This window comes from Macaca nemestrina, chromosome 1 (genome assembly GCF_043159975.1).
Source record: "Macaca nemestrina isolate mMacNem1 chromosome 1, mMacNem.hap1, whole genome shotgun sequence".
In the NCBI taxonomy this organism is placed as follows: domain Eukaryota; kingdom Metazoa; phylum Chordata; class Mammalia; order Primates; family Cercopithecidae; genus Macaca; species Macaca nemestrina.
In genome coordinates this window covers 164990718-165013412 of record NC_092125.1, presented here as the reverse complement: position 1 = coordinate 165013412, position 22695 = coordinate 164990718, and the positions used below count along the sequence as shown (strand labels likewise).

At 36.6% G+C, this 22695-nt stretch overlaps 1 long non-coding RNA gene across 1 annotated transcript in view; it reads left to right on the top strand.

The window, feature by feature from the left end:
- Positions 1-22695, top strand: part of LOC105498353 (uncharacterized) — a 156760-nt gene that overhangs the window by 104939 nt on the left and 29126 nt on the right. The window contains exon 2 of the long non-coding RNA XR_011619951.1: positions 14407-14500. This is a non-coding gene — a long non-coding RNA (uncharacterized lncRNA). The remainder of the gene's footprint in view (positions 1-14406; positions 14501-22695) is intronic.

Sequence of the window (22695 nt, the reverse complement as noted above, 5' to 3'; positions counted from 1 at the left end):
TATATTTATACTTACAGAAGAGTTTCAGAAACAGTACAGTTTCCATATACCCTTCACCCAGATTCATTTTATATTAATATCTTACATGACTGTAGAATATTTACCAAGATTAAGAAATTAACCAGCCAGGCGCGGTGGCTCAAGCCTGTAATCCCAGCACTTTGGGAGGCCGAGGTGGGTGGATCACGAGGTCAGGAGATCGAGACCATCCTGGCTAACACGGTGAAACCCCGTCTCTACTGAAAAATACAAAAAACTAGCCGGGTGAGGTGGCGGGCGCCTGTAATCCCAGCTACGCGGGAGGCTGAGGCAGGAGAATGGCATAAACCCGGGAGGCGGAGCTTGCAGTGAGCTGAGATCCGGCCACTGCGACAGAGCGAGACTCCGTCTAAAAAAAAAAAAAAAAAAGAAAAGAAATTAACCTTGGTGGCTGGGCGCGGTGGCTCACGCCTGTAATCCCAGCACTCTGGGAGGCTGAGGCGGGCGGATCACGAGGTCAGGAGATGCAGACCATCCTGGTTGACAGGGTGAAACCCCGTCTCTACTAAAAAATACAAAAAATTAGCTGGGCGTGGTGGTGGGTGCCTGTAGTCCCAGCTACTGGGGAGGCTGAGGCAGGAGAATGGCGTGAACCCAGGAGGTGGAGCTTTCAGTGAGCTGAGATTGTGCCACTGCACTCCAGCCTGGGCGACGGAGCAAGACTCTGTCTCAAAAAAGAAAAGAAAAGAAAAAAAAAGAAATTAATCTTGGTAAAATATTATTAACTAAACTACATAGTTTATTTGGATTTTTATTTGGATTTCATCAATTGTTTCACTGAGGCCTTTTTTTCTCTTTCAGGGTCCAATTCAGTGTTTAGTTTTCATGTTCTCTCATTCATTCAATTGTGTCAGTTGCTCAAACTTTCCTTGTTCTTCATGACCTTGATTTTTGTGAAGGGTACGGGACTGTTATTTTGCAGAATATTTCCCAATTAGAGTTTGTCTGATATTTTCTCATAATTAGCTTGAGGTATATATTAGTAGAAAGGATCTCACAGATGTGACGTGCCCTTCTCAGAGTGTCATAATAGAAGTTTCACAATGTTGATATGTATTAGCCATGATATTAACCTGGGTTAAGTACTATCTGCCAGGATTCTCCAAACTTTACTATTTTTTCCCTTTGTGATTTCTAAATATTGTGGAATAGATATTTTGAAACTATGCAGATATCTTATTTCTCCTTAAACTTTGCCCACGAATTTAGTCATAATTGGAATTTTCATAAAAACAGAATATCATGGTGTTCTTATGGTGAGTTTATACTTTCTTTATTCTTTCTACATTTCTTACCTGGAAATCATCTGTAAGGAAGCGATTTCCTTGATCTTTTATGTATCTATGTATCTATCTGCCTATCCCGGTATGGATGTAGGAATTCTTCTAATTTATTGGGTTAGAATTCAATACTCTCATTATGTATTTTATTGTTTGAATTGTTCCAAATTTGGACATTGAGAGTTTTTTCAGTGTTGGTTCCTACATATTAACATATGACACATATCTACATTTATTTCTGTGTCTATCTCTCTGTATATATATACACTTTTAAAAGGAATCTTTATTGATGCTTCTGATTTCAGTCATGCCCCACAGGGTTCACTGTAGACTCTATCTTTCTGTATTTTTCAATGTCTTTGATTCAATGATGAGAAACATAGCTCTCATAGTACATATTTACTTATTTGTTCAACCCTAGTATAAAAATAAAGTAGTTTGAGAAATGGTACCACGTACCCCTAATAAAAAACAAATGTATAAACTACAGAATGGTGTTTCAGCATAGTTAGTCTTTTTGCCTTTAGTTTTACAGTACCCTGTCAGAAAACTGTTTTCCAAAATTACTTAGTTCAGGACCTTTCCCCCCATTCTCTTATGTACAGTTATATAATTAATGTATAATACAGTTAGATTCATTTGTCATGGTCTACATTTCAAATTTCCCTTGATATCCTACTTTCAAATACAGACATACCTCATTTTATTGTGCTTTGCATTACATTTTGTATAAATAGAAGGTTTATGGCAACCCTGCATTGCGCAAGTCTGTCAGTGCTATTTTTGCAATAGTATATACTCACTTTGTGTCTCTATGTCAGCCACATTTTGGTAATTCTCAAGATACTTTAAATTTTTGTATTATTATTATTATATCTGTTATGATGAACTGTGGTCAGCAATCTTTGATGTTATCATTGTAATTGTTTGGTGGGAACATAAACTGCACCCATATAAGACCACAAACTTATTCCATAAATGCTGTGTGTGTTCTATTGGCTCTAATGACCAGCCATGCCTCATCTCTTTCCCTCTCTTTGGGCCTCCCTATTCCCTGTTTGGGCCTCCCTATTCCCAAAGACACAACAATATCAAAATTAGGCCAATTAATAGCCTACAATGGCTTCCAAGTGTTCAAGTGAAAGGAGGAATTATATGTCTCTCATTTAAAATAAAAAACTAGGAATGATTAAACAGTGAGAAAGATATGTCAAAAGCCAATAAAGGCTGAAAGCTAGGCCACTTGCCCTAAACAATTAGCCAAGTTTGTGAATGCAAAGTAAAAGTTTTCTTAAAAAATTAAAAGTGCTGCTCCAGTCAACATATGAATGAGAAGAAAGCAAAACAGCCTTATTGCTGATATGAAGAAAGTTTGAGTGATCTGGACAGAAGATCAGACCAGCCACAACATACCTGTAAGCAAAATCCAAATCTAGAAAAGTCTTAATTCTCTTCAGTCCTATGAAGGCTGAGAGAAGTTAAGGAAGCCACAGAAGAAAAGTTTGAAGACAGCAGAGGCTGGTTTTTGAGATTTAAGGAAAGAAGCCATCTCAATAACAAAAGTTTAAGAAAGAAGGGGCAACAAGTTATCCAGAAAATTCAGCTGAGGTCATTGATGAAGGTGGCTATACTAAACAACAGATTTTTAATGTAGATGAAATGCCTTCTATTAGAGGAAACACCATCTAGGACTTTCATAGCTAAGAGGAGAAGCCAACTCCTGGCTTCAAAGCTTCAAAGACCAAGCTGACTCTCTTGTTAGGGGCTAACGCAGCAGTGGATTTAATGCTCATTTATGTAGGATTCTGAAAATCCTATGGCCCTTAAGAGTTTTTTGTTTCCAAAATATTACTGCTCATTGACAATGCACCTCATCACCCAAGATCTCTGATGGAGAGGTATGAGAAGATGAATGTTTTCATGCCTGCTAACACAACAGCCATTCTTCAGCTCCCAGATCAAGGAGTAGCTTTAACTTTCAGGTCTTATTATTTAATAAATACATATTGTACATTTCTAGCTGCCTTAGAGAGTGACTTATCTGAGGATCTGGGCAAGACAAATTGAAAACCTTTGGAAAGGACTCACCATTCTAAATGCCATTAAGAACATTCATGATTCATGGCAGAAGGTGAAACTATCAACATTAATAGGAGTTTGAAAAAACTTGATTCCAACCCTCATGGGTGACTCTAAGGAGTTCAAAACCCCAGTTCAGGAAGTCACTGCTGATGTGATAAAAAGAGCAAGAGAACTAGAAGTAAAAGTGGAGCTCAAATTTGTGTCTGAATTGCTCCATCTCACGCTAAAACTTGAATAAATGAGGAGCTTCTTTTTGTGGTTGAGCAAAAAAAGTGGTTTCTTGAATTGGAGTCTGCTCCTCTTGAACCTCCTATAAATACGTTGAAATGATAGCAAAGAATTTAGAATGTGACATAAACTTAGTTGATAAAGCAGTGGCAGGATTTGAGAGGATTGATGTTAATTTTGAAAAAAGTTCTACTGTGGGTAAAATATTATTAAACAGCATCACATACTACAGTCAAATCTTTTGTGAAGGGAAGAGTCAATCAATGCAGCAAATTCCATTGTCTTATTTTATGAAATTGCTACAACCACTCCGAACTTAATAGCAACTACCATCCTAATCAGTCAGCAGCTATCAATACTGAGTCAAGGCGCTCCACCAGCAAAAAGATTATGACTCATTGAAGGTTCAGATGATTGTTAGCATGTCTTAGCAATAAAATATTTTCAAATTAAGGTATGTATGTTGTTTTTAAAGACATACTGCTATTGCACATTTAGTAGATTATAGTATAGCATAAACATAGCTTTTATATGCACTGGGAAACTTAAATATTTATTTGACTCACTTTATTGCAATATTTCCTTAATTGAGGTGGTCTGAAAACTGAACCTGCAATATTTCCATGGTATAACTCGTATTATACTACTCGATCTGCCCTTTTCATTTTTTTGTGCTTTGTTATACATACTACTTTTGTATATACTACAAACACAAAATGCATTGCAACAATTTTTGGTTTGCACATTCACATTTTTTAGATAAATTAAATGTAAAAAAATTTACCTTCCTTTTTTTTCTAGTGCTCCATTATTCATTTCTTTGTGTAGATCCTACTTTCAGTCTGACATCATAATCATTCTGCCCAGAACTTTTTTTTTTTTTTTTTTTGAGACAGAGTCTCGCCTTGTCACCCAGGCTGGAGTGCCGTGGCGCGATCTCGGCTCACTGCAAGCTCCACCTCCAGGGTTTAGGCCATTCTCCTGCCTCGGCCTCCCGAGTAGCTGGGACTACAGGTGCCCATCACCGCCCGGCTAATCTTTTGTATTTTTTTTAGTAGAGATGGGGTTTCACCGTGTTAGCCAGGATGGTCTCAATCTCCTGACCTTGTGATCCACGCGCCTCGGCCTCCCAGAGTGGTGGGATTACAGGTGTAATCCAATCCGCGCCCAGCCAATTTTTAAAAAATCATTTTAAAAAAAAAATTGTTTTATTGAGATGGAGTTTTGCTTTTGTTGCCCAGGCTGGAGTGCATTGACACAATCTCGGCTCACTGCAACCTCCACCTCCCGGGTTCAAGCGGTTCTCCTGCCTCAGCATCCTGAGTAGCTGGGATTACAGGCGTGAGGTACCACGCCCCACTAATTTTGTATTTTTAGTAGAGACGGGGTTTCACCACGTTGGTCAGGCTAGTCTCGAACTCCTGACCTCAGGTGATCCACCCGCCTCAGATTGCCAAAGTACTGGGATTACAAGCATTAGCCACTACATCCAGCCTTAACATTTCTTGAAAAGTAGTCTTAGGATGAGTTCTTACAGTTTTTTATGTTTGTTTGTTTGAGAAAGTTTTTATTTTTCTTTCACTTTCTAAACATTTATTTGCTGGATACAGAATTCTCAATTCACAGTTGTTTTCCTTTCAGAGATTTATAGACGTCACTTTTTTGGTGTTCTGGTTTGCCTGTTTTCTGTTAAGAAGTTTACTGTAATATTTATTCTTTGTCCTCTCTATATATTGTTTCTTCTTTCTCTGGCAGAGAAAGAATATCTCTTGGTCTCAGTTTTCAGCAGTTTGAGTATGACATACCTATTTTGATTTGTTTGGATTTAACTCTGCTTGGTAATCTCTGTTCTTCTTGAATTCATGGTTTGCTGTCTGTAATTAATTTTAATTTTTTTCCTTAAATTTGATTTTCTCCCACATTCTATTTCTCTGGTCTCTCTTCTTCTGCTAAGACTTTAATTGCTTACATATTAAACTATTCTATATAGTTCCACATCTCTCAACTGTTTAATACTATTCGCTACCCTCACTATTCTTTTCTTTTTGTATTTTGGTATGGGTTACTTCTGTTGATCCATCTGTACATTCTTTGCTTCTTTCTTCAGAGTTGAGAGTAATAGTGCACAAGATCACTTCACAGAGTTGCACCAGCCAGCTTCTAAACTCTATTGTGCCACACAACTCAAGAAAACTTTTCTAGTCTTCAACTGGGTGAAATACTGGCTCTCATTGATAATGTCTTCTTCCAAACGTGCTGTTTTTCCCAAAAGTCTACATTTTAGACAAGTGTTTGGTTATTTTTTATCCTCACCTTGTTGTTCTCCCTTTCCAAAGTAGTGAACGCAGTATCTTCAGCTGTTTGGGTTGGATAAAAGTCAGCAGAATGAAAAAAAAAAAATCTACAAGGGTAAAAAAAATTAGTTAATACCTCAAAATATTGTGCACCATGCATACACATGAAAAAATATGCTTTGGCCAGGCATGGTGGCACATGTCTATAACTCCAGCACTTTGTGAGGCCAAGGTGGGAGAATCTCTTGAAACCAGGAGTTTGAGACTAGCCTGGGCAAAATATCAAGACTCCGTCTCTAAAAATAGGTATATTTTGCTTTGTATGTAAAAAAAAAAATCACTGTTCATTTATCACAAAACTTAAAAACATATTATATTCCTAAATTTAATCCAAGATCTTTCTGTAGATGGTGGAAAAGAACTGTAGAACAGAAAAACTAGAAAACCTAGAATTTAGTAGCATAGTCTTAACATGGAAGTGATATATAGTGTCATGATTTGCTAACCCATTCTGCTGCTGTATGGTGTTCCTGCTGTGCTGGTTGATTGTGGAGGAACTCGGGCATGCATACATGAATATTGCATGCATTAAATATTTTAATGATTGAACTCTTGATATGTGTGAATTACTTTGCAAATAACTAGTAATGTAAAAATAAATTATAAAGAGAAATCTGACTTTTGCTCTGTGATATAGAGAATTGGAGAGAATGTTACTGTTATCATTATAATAAGAGAATAGGATTGAATTAACTTCAAATGTATGACTTTTTTCCAATCCAAGAGAGATAGTATTTCAGAACAACCAACTGACCCAAAATCTGTGAAGATACAGGCACCTGTAGAAAGAGAAGAAATGTGAGCAGTCAAATATCTGGATAAATGCAATCAGATGTCAATATAAATAGTTTACCAAAAATAGTTAATTCGTAGGTGAAAGCTATGTGCAGACTGGTGGAGAGGTTAAAGCCTGTAAACACTTCAGAAGTGTAAAGAGTCTGAACTCTCCTGCATGTTCCTTCCCAATGAATCTCATGGGGTAGTCATAGAATAGATAGAAAGGTCCCTTAAAAAGTCTCTATTGTGTTTCAGACCCGAGAGAGACGAAGACTGGCCATGCTAAAGAGGTAAGAAACCTTACACAGACCCTTCTTTCCTAATTCCTTTATGGAACAGAAGTCTTAGTCTGTGAGAAGTCGGGCAACAAACACTGTCCCCCTCAAGATAGTAGTAAAACCGATTGCACCCGGAGGAAAGAACAGTAGGGGGAAAAAAATCTACTCCTAAAGAAGGACAATAGAGCTGAAGGCTCTCTAGAGTTCCTGTTGTATCAGCCCAATCCCCAGATCCTAGTTCAGGGATCCAAGAATCAAGGACACACCGCCTGACTAAGAGTAAAACTTAATTTGAATAGAGAATGCTCCCCATATTGCCCCACAGCCCAGCACACCCAAAATAGCAAAAGCAGATTACTGCTGGGAGAGGTGCGGGAGAGAAAAACAGAAGGCAAAGAAACACTTTCAGAGACACAACATAAAGGTACACCTTACAGCTTGTGGTCTAACACACACTGCTGTGGTAAATCAACGTGACTTTATACACAAAGGTGTCACCAGAATATTTTAAACTCTACAGTGCCCTCTGGGTAAACATAAAACAGTAAACCTCAAACCCAGACAGATTCCTGATTATATTAACTCAAAACCCCACGATGAAGACCTACAAGTACAAAGAGCGCCCATGTTGAGGCATAAAAATTATTTATCTCAACCTCTACTCTCCAACATGAGATATTTGGCTCTTAACGAAAAAATACAAGGCATAGAAAAAGGCGAGAAAACCACTCCTGAGGTACAAAACTATCGTCAATATCCAATATGGCTGTGACACAGACGTTAAAGGATCTAAGGATTTCTTTAGCTTGGAGAGAAAATGAAAGAACCCAGATTATCTGAAAATACGGGCACCCATATATGGTGGAATGGGGGCTCAAAGTATAATTAAAGGCCACTTATGTTAAAGAATATGTTAGATCCTTTAACATAAAGAATATGTTAAAGATTCTAATAAAAAGTTGGCCACATACAAGATCAGATGGGAAATTTCAGCAGCAAGATGAAGACTACAAGAGAGAATCAAGCGGAAATAATTGAAAGAAACAAAAGAAAAAAAAAAAACAGGAACAAAGATGAAAGCTACGTTCGATGAGCTTATCAGTTGACTCAAGACTCTGGTCTACAATCTGGCAGTCGGGTTGATGTACAGGAACCCCAGAGAGCCCAGCACAAGAAGCAAACAAAATTTTGTAATGCCCATTACCTAGTACAGTGGTCCCCAATGTTTTTGGTACCAGGGACCAGTTTTATGGAAGATAATTTTTCCATGGATCTGGAAGGGGGGATGGTTTCAGGATGATTTAAGCATGTTACACTTATTGTGCACCTTATTTCTATTATTATTACATTGTAATATATAATAACATAATTATACGACTTGCCACAGTTTCTTTATCCACTCATTGATTGATGGGCATTTGGGTTGGTTCCACATTTTTGCAATTGCGAATTGCACTGTTATAAACATGCATGTGCAAGTATCTTTTTTCTCATAATGACTTCTTTTCCTCTTGCTAGATACCCAGTAGTGGGATGGCTGGATGAAAAGGTAGTTCTACTTTTAGTTCTTTAAGGAATCTTCACAGGAGAGCTTTAGATAGCCCCTCTGAGCTTCTTATTGCCCCAAAAGAGTGAAGAAGCATTTGAGAAGGATAGGGCAGCCAATGAGAGAGAGTACACAAGACCTGAAGAAACCTTGTGACCTGGAAATGGAAGAAAGCTGCAGTGATCCATGTGTACTGCTGATTGAACACTAGGCAGTAACATCTAATGGAATGCCAGTGTGTAGTTTTCATGACATTCAAGGATTAAACATACTGTTTCACTGCTCCCTTCCGCTATCTCATACAGAAATGCCCTGGAATTTAGACATAGCTTGGAGAGAAAATGAAAGAACCCAAATTGTCTGAAAATATGGGCACCCATATATGGTGAAATGGGGGCTCAAAGTATAATTGAAGGCCACTTATATAAAGTAGCACTGTCTTACTGACACATTTAATTTTTGCACTGATATATGTAGTTACTGTGCATGTAAAAAATATTGTTTCTTAAAATAGAATATCTGCAACAGATATCAATATGCTTGTAAATGTAATAACTTTAAAAATATTCTCCTGGATACAAAAATATATAAATGGATTTTAAGTCAAAAAGAAAAATGGTCTCTCTTATGAAGTATATTTTAGCTGACAATCTAGCTCTAGCGCATCCCAGTTATTCCACAACACTTTACCCTGATATCTTTGGATCAACCTGAATCACAATATAAGCCAAAACAAGGTGTGCAGATGAGCTGCTTATGTAACATGTAACAGTGCATGATGGTTCTGCCTCTGCAGTCACACATTCCTGGCTTGAAATTCAGTACTGACACTTGTCAACTGTGAGAACTGGGGCAAGTCACTTATCTCTAAGTTTCACTTTGTCATCTCTCAACATAGGTAGTAACAGTACCAACCATAGGGTTCATGCAAGGACCAAGTATGATAATACATGTAAAGCCCCTGACTTATAAATACATGTTCAATAAATAATGATCATAAAAACATGATTATCTCACAAAAGGGACCCAAAAGATCAAATATACTGAATCATGGGCCAACCAGAATGTTGCCATTATGTAGTCCAGGTTGGCAAAATATATTTTTCTTTTTGTGTGCCTGTTTTCATTTTTTTCCTTTTCCCAGTATATTATTCTTTTCTTTCTCTCTTCCCTCCCTCTTTTACTTCTTGAATTTTTTATTTCTCCCTTCTTGCCTTTTTATTATAAAAAATTATACACAAAAGTAGATAGAATGGTATAATGATCTCATGTATCCATGCCTTAGCTTCCATATTTACCAGCCCTTTGTCAATTTCTAGACCCTTTCCTATCTTCAAGTTTTCTTTCCTCTATTTATATCATGTCTTTTTCTTTACCTTCACTGGTATATAAATATTTCTCTATAAATTTATTCACCAGAATGACCCACTTGTTGACACTTGACTGTAACAGATCTAGGTAATGTTTGAATTATACTTGAGCTATAAAGAACTAACATATTCACTGTTTTTAGTGTAAAAAAAAACCTTAGTTCTCTGACTCTTCAACTCTTGGCAATCTGTGCCATTTTTTCTTAGCTTCTTCAAGCTTATGAAATGCCAAAAGGTGAACATTTGTGACTTAGAGTTTATGTTAGTGATAAAATAAAGTGATTTTACTGTATATTTGTGTTTTCCTGAGATGAGATTATTTACAATTGAAATGTAGTTTTTAATTGATGTTTTACTTCCATTTCCATGTAACATAAAATTTTAAAACTCTTGCAAATTAGTATTTCATGCACAATTAGGACTACGAGAGTTGTACCTGTAATTTATGCCAAACAACTATGATAAGAAGTCAGAAGATAAAAATTTTAAAAGACACTTATAAGCATTTACTTCAAGTAATACATTATTTTTTTAAATTTGCAAACACTCTACTATAATAACATGTTTTAATTTGATTTTTAAACGGATTTATTTAATATTAAAAAGAAGGAATTTTAATCTTGTCATTTATACATTTATTAATGTAATATGCATCTATTGACCAGAACTAGGTGTCAGGTACGGCACTAGGAATAAGAAAATAAAAGTGAATAAGAAATTCTCTATGGTCAAGGACCTCACAGTTCAGGGAGTAAACAACTGAAGAATAGAGAGGAGTTTGTCAGGTGAAGATAGAGGAAGATATTCGGAGGAGTAGGCATAGTATGTGCAAAGGCTTGAAGAAAGAAAAAGATGGTCATTTTTGGAAACTAGAAATAAATACTTGAAGACAGGTACCATGTCTAGTTGCTCACTATTGTATCTTTAGCACATAACATCATAGCAGTTCAATTAATATTTACTGAATTGACTAATTAATAATACACTAGTAGATAAAGTTGAAAACCACTTATGAATGGTTCTACAGGCCACAATACTGAGTTGAGATTTCATCTTACAGTCCAGGGTTCACTGAAATATATTCTATGGAATACCAACTCTTTAAAAAGCTAAGAGGGATTAAGTAGTCGAAAAGAAACATTGGTTACACATTTAAGTTCTTTTTTTTTTTTTACTTAAAGGCTCCTCAGGTATTAGTATGCTGATGTTGATTTTGATATCTAAGACAGGTTTTTATTAAACTCTGTTTCCCAAACTTCTGTAACTGAGAAACTCCTAACACCTGTTCATACCCTGCCTATAGGACCTGGTATTGTGTGCACTGGCAAGGCTATTCTAGGCAACAGGGATCCATAACTGTTGTTTAGAAAAAATATTTTGGTGCAGAGATTAATTGCAAGAAGGTAGGTCTGTAGTTGGGGAGACCCCTGCAGATTATTGTCATTGCATAGGTAAGAAATGCTGAAGCTTGAATGTTGACATTACCAGTGAGAAGCTAGGGGACGTAACTAAATTGATGGAGAGGTACTAGAGAAAGCACCTTGGATGACTTTCAGGTTTCTGTCTTGGTATGGAGATGCCAAAAAAAAGGATAGAGATTTTTGAATAAGAAGGAGTTCTGGTGGGAAGTGTAAAACAATCAGTTTTAGGCAATTATGTTTAAAGTTCAAGTGGACAGCCTGAATTAACTATGCAGATTACAATTAGATATATTGATCTGGATCTCAGAAGAGACTAGAGATCACAGTGAAAACTCTGGGAACGGCTTTTGTGGAGCTACTCGGAATGTGTTTCCTCTTTCCTCAATAGTCATTTAGATATTTGGAGTCAGCTATCATCTGGTCAGTTTAGGCTACTATAACAAAATCATAAAAAAATTTTATGATTGAGTGTCTCAGAAACTTCAGACATTTATTTTTGACAGTTCTTCAGGTTGGAACTGTAAGATCACAATGTCTGCGTGGTTGAGTTCCAGTGAGGCTCCTCTTCTGTATTGCAGACTGCTATCTTCTCCTTGTGTCCTCACATGGCATTTCTCTGGGGTCCCTTTTATATGGGCTCCAATCCCTTTCATGAGGCTTCCACCCTCATGTCCTAAGTACCTCCCAAAGGCCTCACCTCCTAATGCCATCAAATTAGGGATTAGGATTTCAACATATGAAGTTTGGGGACACATACAGTTAGTCCACTGCAGCTATCACAGCACAATTAAACCTTCTCTTCTTCAGGCTGCATAAGCCCAGTTGGTGCAAATATTCCCAGCATGAAATCATATCTGCACCATTTCCTCATACAGTTCTTTCCTCTGAATGCATTATAAATAATCAACATTTCTCCTAGGATGTGGTGCCTCACTGAACCTTGTATCATACAATTTCACATATTATTACTTCACTGAATATCTTTTTCCTGTATTTTCATCATCTCCTTATTCAAACTTGCTCTAAGCCATTTACTTCTACCCAATCCTCAAGCATCCATGCCCCTTGAATTTTAACCCCTCTCCAGTAAAGTACCACCACATGAGATTTCTCCATTGTCTGCCTTTGGACAGATAATGTTTTTGTTTTGCCTTGCTTGACTTTAGAGTTGAGCCTTCCTGTTGGAACTGCTTCTTGTTTTCTACCTGTCCTTGTGCATGTGATGTTTCAAACTGTTTCTTGCTCCCAGCAGCATCATTCAAGTCTGACTTTGTGTTATATTATGCGGAGTCTACAGTCAACAGTTTATTCCATGTGCCTTTACACCTGACCTTAGTTATTGTGTGTCCATCCCTGATGCTATACTTGCACCAACCAGCATGTCACATTCATCCAGGAGAAGAGGTTAGATAGGGTTGTATGCCATTTCCTTAAAAGCAGGAGCCATATGTCATTCTTTGTATTCCCAGGGTCTAGCACCATGCCTGACACCTATTGACAATGACATTTAGTAGGTGGATGGATGGGTGGGTTGGTGATTGTAAGAAAGTGCTCTGCTTCTGACCATTTAACATATGACATTTTATCCTTCCACATAAAGTTTTGCTTGAAAAAGAGTTCTTATGTTAAACCTATTAAAAAACTAGTGCTTTTAGAAGATGCTTTAACAGAATTAATTTTCTTTTGTAAAACCTAGGGAGGAGAGATAACTGCAGGGAATATTCAGGCATTTTCTTTTTTTTTATATTTATTTATTAAGTTTTGGAGGACCTACTACATGTGAGCACCAGCTTTGGCACTTTACATTTATTTTTCACATTACCATGTGAGTTATATATTATTATTCTCAATATATAGATAAGAAAATTAAAGCTCAGAGAGCTTAAGTGGCCAAAGCTGATGAATGGTGAAGGTGAGATCATGTTCCAGTTCTTTTAACCCTTATTCAGTGTTTCTTCTTTACATTCTGGAGCATGTTCTCAGTGTCTTTAATGAGTGCTATGTCACGTAGACTAATTATTTCCTTTTATTCTTATGCTTTCTTAACTTGAAAGGTGGCAAATGAGAGACTATAAAATATCTGAGAATTTGTGTTACAGGAAAATTGATTATTTCTTAGGAATTGGATGCTCTAATTACTTTCCCGAAGAAGAACTTTTAAGACAAATCATGTTATTGGTTCCACTAGTGATGTAATAAGAAGGTACAATGCTAGAGTAACTAAAAACATTATCTTTTCATTGTTGTCATTTTATAATGTAGAGAAGAGTTAATGTTGACACATACATCTATAAAAGGATACATTTTATTGAAGTATTTCAGATTGAAGATAAGGAAAGTGAAGAGTTGTTGACTGATAGAACCGAAATAAATACATTAAAGCACAACTGTGAAATATTACCATATAAAGTGAACTCTTGCCTGGTTAAATGTGATGTTTTGTTTCAGAAGTGAACTCTAAAGTGATTGATAATAGTTTAACACTTAAAATTTTTGTCAAAGTCTAGAAAAAAAAGGAATAGTTAACATCCACAATTCGTCAACTATAATGAACTTAATACATTCCTACCATTTATTATCTATTATCTATTGGCTGCTCCATCTCATGTATCTACTTATTCTTCCCAACAACCTTAGGAGGCAACTGTATATTTTATTGTAAAGAAAAATGGAGGCTCAGAGAGACTTTCTCAGGATTCCCCTGATTTAAACCAAGATCTGACCTAATGTACACATTTAATCTCCATTCTATACTGCTTCTTGGGCATTAATCATACGTTGACACTTCTTTTTCCGAATTCTCTTATTTGATAACTCTAATGTTCATCATAATGACAAAAATTAATTCTTCATCTAAGAGAATAAAATAATTATCAACTTTCTCCAGTTAGCTATTTAAACTTTCTACTTCATTACTGTAGATCTCTATGCAATACTTACTGGTATTATATGTTGGGGTTTAAATAAAATGTTTATTTTGTGTAGAAAAGCAAAGGTGGCTAAGGAGGTTTTGCTCTGGATTGCTCTGCAGATTTTGCTGATAAAACTTTTGGACTAACGAGGCTTCAAGATGGCTGACTAGAAGTATCTGGCTCTTCCGTCCTCCACAAAGAAGAATCAAAATAGTGAGTAGATAATCAAACTTCAATTAGAGCATCTAAGAAAGAACAATGAAATTCAACAGAGAAGTGATAGGAAACACCTGAGGAAGAGAAGAAAGGCGAAGTCAGGCAGCCAGGTTGGCTGCAGTTGGAGACTCCCCAGTGCAAGGAAACGATGGGTGAGAGATTCTAGTGGTCCACATTTTCACTATGGACCCCTGCAATTCTAGCCATGAGAGAGTCCCTAGACCCTCTTGGGCCCTGAGAATAGCATAGGGAACTTCATGAAGATCGCACAATGGCCTTGCTCCAGAGAGGAAGCTCACACTGGGTCCTGCATACTCCCTGAGACCTAAGTAGCTGTAGCATAGCAGCTAGAGAACCCAGCCCAGTGTGCACTAGACTGCATCCTGCCCTAGGGCCCAACGGCCCCGGTGTCTCCACATCTCTGAAGTCCCACTGACATCTCCTCACATTCACCCAGAGTGTAGCAGAGGTATGACACTGCGGGGTCCCCAGCACCCTAGCTCATGCAGTGTCCTATGCCTGAGGAATGGGTGGTGCAGCACACTGGGGAGGCTGCCGCTGGGACAAAAGGAACCAAAGTGTATACCTCTGGAGCCTGAGAGCAGTCTGCCTCAGAACATTCTCCAGGCTACCCCATATGGTTACATATGTATTTCAATGCATGTCCTTAACTGTGTTTTTATTGTTGAGTAGTTTAAGTTCTTTGTACTCTCTGGATAGTAGTCTATTGTCAGATGAATAATTTACAAATATTTTCTTCCCTTCAACCTTTTGTCTCTTCACTTTGTTGTTTCCTTTGCTGTGCAGAACTTTTTAGTTTAACATAGTCCCATTTGTCTATTTTTTGTTGTTGTTGCCTGTGCTTTTCAGGTCTTAACCATAAAGTCTTTGCCTAGACCAATGACCTGGAGTGTCTCCACTATTTCTTTCTCTTTTGGATTTTTTTTTTTTTTTTTTTTTTGAGATGAAACCTTGCTCTGTCAGCCAGGCAGTGGCATGATCTCGATTCACTGCAACCTCCGCCTCCAAGGTTCAAGCGATTCTCCTGCCTCAGCCTCCTGAGTAGCCTGGATTACAGGTGTGCTCCACTATACCTAGCTAATTTTTGTATTTTTAGTAGAGATGGGGTTTCACCATGTTAGCCAGGCTGGTCTTGAACTCTTGACCTCGTGATCTGCCCTCAGCCTCCCAAAGTGCTGGGATTACAGGCATGAGCCACCGCTCCAGGCCCTCTCTTTTTGATCATAAGTTTAAGTCTTCAATCCACCTTAAATTGATTTTTGTATATGGTGAAAGATAGGCTGCTAATTTCACTCTTCTGCACATGGATATCCACTTTTCCCTTCACCATTTATTGAGAGAGTGTCTTTTCCCCAATGTATGTTTTTGAGGCCTTTGTAAAAAGTCAGTTGGTTGTAAAAACATGAGTTTATTTCTAGGCTTTCTATTCTGTCCCTTTGGTTTATGTATCAGTGTTTATGCCAATGTTTTGGCATAAAAATATTATTATTATTTTGATTACTATAGCTATGTAATGTAATTTGAAGTCAGGTAGTGTGATGCCTCCAGGTTTATTCCTTTTCTTAAGATTGCTTTGAATATTTGTTTTCTGGTCCTATAAAAATTTTATGATTTCTTTTTCTTTTCTGGTTCTATAAAAATTTTATGATTTTTTTTCTTTTCTGGTTCTATAAAAAATTTATGATTGTTTTTATCTTTTCCTATACAAAATGTCATTGTTATTTTGATTTTGATAGGGATTGCATTGAATCTTTGTATTGCTTTCGGTAGTATGATTAAATTAACAATCTAAGTTTGTCCAGTCCATGAGCATGGGATATCTTTCCATTTGTTTGTGTCTTTTTCAATTTCTTTTGTCAGTGTTTTGTAGTTTTCCTTGTAGAGGTCTTTCACCTCCTTGGCTAAATTTATTTCTAGGTATTTTTTTGGTAGCTATTGTAAATGAGATTGCTTTCTTGATTTCTTTCTCAGCTAGTTCATTATCGGCATATGAAAACACTACTGGTTTCTGTATGCTGATTTTGCATCCTGCAACTTTACTAAACTTGTTTACTAGATCTAAAAGGTTTTTGGTGTAATTATTAGGTTTTTCTAAGTATAAGATAATGTCATCTGTAAAGAGAGACAATTTGACTTTTCCAATTTGGAGGCACTTTATTTTTTCTTCTTGCCCAGTTTCACTGGGTAGGACTTCTAGTCCTATGTTGAATAGGAGTGGTGAAGGTGGGCATCCTTGTTGTGGTCCAGTTCTTAGAGAAAAGACTTTCAGCTTTTCCTCATTCAGTATATTAGCCATGGGTTTGCCACATATGGCCTTTATTATATTGAGTTATGTTCTGTTAGGCCGAGTTTGTTGAGTATTTTCATCATGTTGAATTTTATGCTTTTTTTGTGGTCATGTAGTTTTTGTTCTTTATTTTGTTGATATGATGTATCATGTTTATTGATTTGTATGTGTTAACCATATTTACATTCTTGGGATAAATCTCACGTGATTGTGGTATATTATCTTTTTGATGTGCTGTTGGATTTAGTTTGCTATTGTAGTATTTTATTGAAGATTTTTGGATCTATGTTCATCATCGATATTGGTCCATAGTGTTTTTATTTTGATAGATTGATTTTTGTTGTTGTTGTTGTTGGATCTCTGGTTTTAGTATCAGAATGTTGCTGGCATCATAGAATGAGCTGGGAAGAATTTCCTCTTCTTCAAATTTTTGGAATAGAGAGGAGAACTGATATTCATTCTTTTTTTGTAAGTTTGGTTAGAATTTGGCAGTGAAACTATCTGGTCATGGACTTTTCTTTGTGGAGAGACTTTTTTTTGTTACTGGTTCAGTCTTGTTACTCATATCAGTCTATTCAGTTTTCCTTCTTTTTAAATTTCTTCCTGGTTCAATCTTGGTAGTTTGTATGTTTTCAAGAAGTTATCCATATCCTCTAGGTTTTCTAGCTTGTTAGCATATGGTTGTTCACACTAATCTCTGATGATCTTTTATAATTCTTGCTATCAGTTGTAATTTCTGCTTTTTCATTTCAGATTTTATTTATTTGGCCCTTCTCTCTTTTTTGGGGGGTTAGTCTTGATAGTAGTTTACTAATTTTATAGTTTAAAAGAACTAACATCTTGTTTTGTTGATTCTTTGTATCTATTTAAGTCTCTATTTTGTTTACTTCTCTGATACTTATTATTTTTTCCTCCTATTAAGTTTAGGTTTGGTTTGTTCTTGCTTTTCTATTTCCTGTAGGTACATCATTGGATTGTTTTATTTGAAATCTTTCTGCTTTTTTGATGTAGACATTTATTGTTATAAACTCTCCACTTAGCACTGCTTTTGCTGTCTTCCTGGGTTTCAGTATGTTGTGTTTCCATTTTCATTTGTTTCAAGATATTTTTTGACTCATTAATTTCTTTATTTACCAATAGTTATTCAGTAGCATGTTGTTTATTTTTCATGCATTTGTACAGTTTCCAAAGTTCCCCTTGTTATTGATATCTAGTTTTATTCTGTTGTGTTCTGAGGAGATACTTGGTATGATTTTGAATTTTTGAAATTTCTTGATACTTGTTTTTTTAGCCTAGCATATGATCTATTCTGGAGAATATTTCATGTGCTGATGAGAAGAATGTATTCTGCAGCTGTTGGAAAAAATGTTTTATAAAATGGTTCTGTTAGAATGCTCCTAATGTTAGTTTTATTTTGTCTAAAGTGCAGCTTAAATCCAATGTTTCTTTGTTTACTTTTTATCTAGATAATCTATCTAGTGCTGAGAGTGGAGTGTTGAAGTGCCTAACTATTACTGTATTAGAGTCTATCTCTCCCTTTAGATATAATGATATTTGTGTCATATAATTGGGTGCTCCAGTGCTGGGTGCCTATACATTAGAATTGTTATATTTTCTTTCTGAATTTTCCCCTTTATCATTATGTAAGAATTTTCTATGTCTCTTTTTACTGTTTCTGACTTAAAGTTTATTTTATGTGATGTAAGTATAGCTATTCTTGCTTGCTTTTGGTTTTTGCTTGCATGAAATACTTTTTTCTCTTTACTTTTAGTCTATTATGTCTTTGCAGATTAAGTGAGTTTCTTATAGGCAAAATTTGGTTGAGTTTTTTTTTTTTTTTTTTTTTTTTCTGCTTTTCTCCAAAGGTGATTCTCAGGGCTTCAATATTTATTTATTTGTTTGTTTGTTTGTTTGTTTATTTGTTTATTTATTTTATTATACTTTAAGTTCTAGGGTACATTTGCACAACATGCAGGTTTGTTACATAAGCATACATGTGCCATGTTGGTGTGCTGCACCCATTAACTCATCATTTACATTAGGTATATCTCCTAATGCTATCCCTCCCCGCATTCCCCACCCCACAACAGGCCCCAGTGTGTGATGTTCCCTACCCTATGTCCAAGTGTTCTCATTGTTCATTTACCACTTATGAGTGAGAACATGTGGTACTTGAGTTTCTGTCCTTGTGATAGTTTGCTGAGAATGATGGTTTCCAGCTTCATCCATGTCCCTACAAAGGACATCAACTCATCCTTTTTTATGGCTGCATAGTATGTCATGGTATATATGTGCTACATTTTCTTAATCCAGTCTATCATTGATGGACATTTGGGTTTGTTCCAATTCTTTGCTATTGTGAATACTGCCGCAATAAACATACATATTCATGTGTCTTTATAGCAGCATGATTTATAATCCTTTGGGTATATACCCAGTAATGGGATGGCTGTGTCAAATGGTATTTCTAGTTCTAGATCCTTGAGGAATCGCCACACTGTCTTCCAAATGGTTGAACTAGTTTACATCCTCACAAACAGTGTAAAAGTGTTCCTATTGCTCCACATCCTCTCCAGCGCCTGTTGTTTCCTGATTTTTTAATGATCGCCATTCTAACTGGTGTGAGATGGTATATATCATGGTGGTTTTGATTTGCATTTTTCTGATGGCCAGTGATGATGAGCATTTTTTCATGTGCCTGTTGTCTGCATAAATGTCTTCTTTTGAGAAGTGTCTGTTCATATCCTTTGCCCACTTTTTGATGGGCTTGTTTGATTTTTCTTGTAAATTTGTTTAAGTTCTTTGTACATTCTGGATATTAGCCCTTTGTCAGATGAGTAGATTGTAAAAATTTTCTCCCATTCTGTAGGTTGCCTGTTCACTCTGATGTTAGTTTATTTTGCTGTGCAGAAGCTCTTTAGTTTAATTAGATCCCATTTGTCAATTTTGGCTTTTGTTGCCATTACTTTTGGTGTTTTAGTCATGAAGTCCTTGTCCATGCCTATGTCCTGAATGGTAATGCCTAGGTTTTCTTCTAGGATTTTTATGGTTTTAGGTCTAATATTTAAGTCTTTAATCCATCTTGAATTAATTTTTGTATAAGGTGTAAGGAAGGGATCCAGTTTCAGCTTTCTACATACGACTTGCAAGTTTTCCCAGCACCATTTATGAAATAGGGAATCCTTTCCCCATTTCCTGTTTTTATCAGGTTTGTCAAAGATCACGTGGTTGTAGATGTGTGGTATTACTTCTGAGGGCTCTGTTCTGATCCATTGGCCTATATCTCTGTTTTGGTACCAGTACCATGCTATTTTGGTTACTGTAGCCTTGCAGTATAGTTTGAAGTCAGGTAGCGTGATGCCTCCAGCTTTGTTCTTGTGGCTTAGGATTCTCTTGTCAATGCAGGCTCTTTTTTAGTTCCAAATGAACTTTAAAGTAGTTTTTTTCCAATTCTGTGAATAAAGTCATTGGTAGCTTGATGGGGATGGCATTGAATCTATAAATTACCTTGGGCAGTATGGCCATTTTCACAATATTGATTCTTCCTATCCATGAGCATGGAATATTCTTCCATGTGTTTGTGTCCTCTTTTATTTTATTGAGCAGTGGTTTGTAGTTCTCCTTGAAGAGGGCATTCACATCCCTTGTAAGTTGGATTCCTAGGTATTTTATTCTCTTTGAGCAATTGTGAATGGGAGTACACTGATGATTTGGCTCTCTGTTTGTCTGTTATTGGTGTATAAGAATGCTTGTGATTTTTGCACATTGATTTTGTATCCTGAGACTGCTGAAGTTCCTTATCAGCTTAAGGAGATTTTGAACTGAAACAATGGGGTTTTCTAAATAGACAATCATGTCATCTGCAAACAGGGACAATTTGACTTCCTCTTTTCCTAATTGAATACTCTTTATTTCTTTCTCCTGCCTGACTGCCCTGGCCAGAACTTCCAACACTATGTTGAATAGGAGTGGTGAGAAAGGGTATCCCTGCCTTGTGCCAGTTTTCAAAGGGAATGCTTCCAGATTTTGTCCATTCAGTATGATATTGGCTGAAGGTTTGTCATAAATAGCTCCTTTATTTTGAGATATGTCCCATCAATACCTAGTTTATTGAGAGTTTTTACCATGAAGTGCTGTTGAATTTTGTCAAATGTGTTTTCTGCATCTATTGAGATAATCATGCGGTTTTTGTCTTTGGTTCTGTTTATATGCTTGATCGCATCTATTGATTAGCATATGTTGAACCAGCCTTGCATCCCAGGGATGAAGCCCACTTGATCATGGTGGATAAGCTTTTTGATGTGCTGCTGGATTTGGTTTGCCCGTATTTTAATGAGTATTTTTGCACTGATGTTCATCAGGGATATTGGTCTAAAATTCCCTTTTTTGGTTGTGTCTCTGCCAGCCTTTGGTATCAGGATGATGCTAGCCTCATAAAATGACTTAGGGAGGATTCTCTCTTTTTCCATTGATTGTAATAGTTTCAGAAGGAATGTTAACAGCTCCTCCTTGTATCTCTGGTAGAATTCGGCTGTGAATTCATCTGGGCCTGGAGTTTTTTTGGTTGGTAGGCTATTAATTATTGCCTCAATTTCAGAGTCTGTTATTGGTCTCTTCAAGGATTCCACTTCTTCCTGGTTTAGTCTTGGGAGGGTGTATGCATCCAGGAATTTATTCATTTCTTCCAGATTTTCTAGTTTATTTGCATAGAGGTGTTTATAGTATTCTCTGATGGTTGTTTGTATTTCTGTGGGATTGGTGGTGATATTCCCTTTATCATTTTCATTGCATCTATTTGATTCTTCTCTCTTTTCTTCTGTATTAGTCTTGCTAGTGGTCTGTCAATTTTGTTGATGTTTTCAAAAAACCAACTCCTGGATTCATTGATTTTTTGGAGGGTTTTTTGTGTCTCTGTCTCCTTCAGTTCTGCTCTGATCTTAGTTATTTCTTGCCTTCTGAGAGCTTTTGAATGTGTTTGCTCTTGCTTCTCTAGTTCTTTGCATTGTGATGTTAGGGTGTCAATTTTAGATCTCTCCTGCTTTCTCTTGTGGGCATTTAGTGTTATAAATTTCCCTCTACACACTGCTTTAAATGTGTCCCAGAGATTCTGGTATGTTGTGTGTTTATTCTCGTTGGTTACAAAGAACATCTTTATTTCTGCCTTCATTTCATTATGTACCCAGTAGTCATTCAGGAGCAGGTGGTTCAGTTTCCATGTAGTTGAGCAGTTTTGAATGAGTTTCTCAATCCTGAGTTGCAGTTTGATTGCACTGTGGTCTGAGAGACAGTTTGTTATAATTTCTGTTCTTTTACATTTGCTGAGGAGTGCTTTACTTCCAACTATGTGGTCAATTTTGGCGTAAGTGTGATGTGGTGCTGAGAAGAATGTATATTCTGTTGATTTGTGGTGGAGAGTTCTGTAGATGTCTATTAGGTCGCTTGGTGCGGAACTAAGTTTAACTCCTGGATATTCTTTTTAACTTTCTGTCTTGTTGAACTGTCTAATGTTGACAGTGGAGTGTTAAAGTCTCCCATTATTATTGTATGGGAGTCTAAGTCTCTTTGTAGGTCTCTAAGTACTTTATGAATCTGGGTGCTCCTGTATTGGTTGCATATATATTTAGGATAATTAGCTCTTCTTGTTGAATTGATCCCTTGACCATTATGTAATGGCCTTCTTTGTCTCTTTTGATCTTTGTTGGTTTCAAGTCTGTTTCATCAGAGACTAGGATTGCAATGCCTGCTTTTTTTTTTTGTTTGTTTTCCATTTGGTTGGTAGATCTTCCTCCATCCCTTTATTTTGAGCCTAAGTGTGTCTTTGCATGTGAGATGGGTCTCCTGAATACAGCACACTGATGGGTCTTGACTCTTTATCCAATTTGTC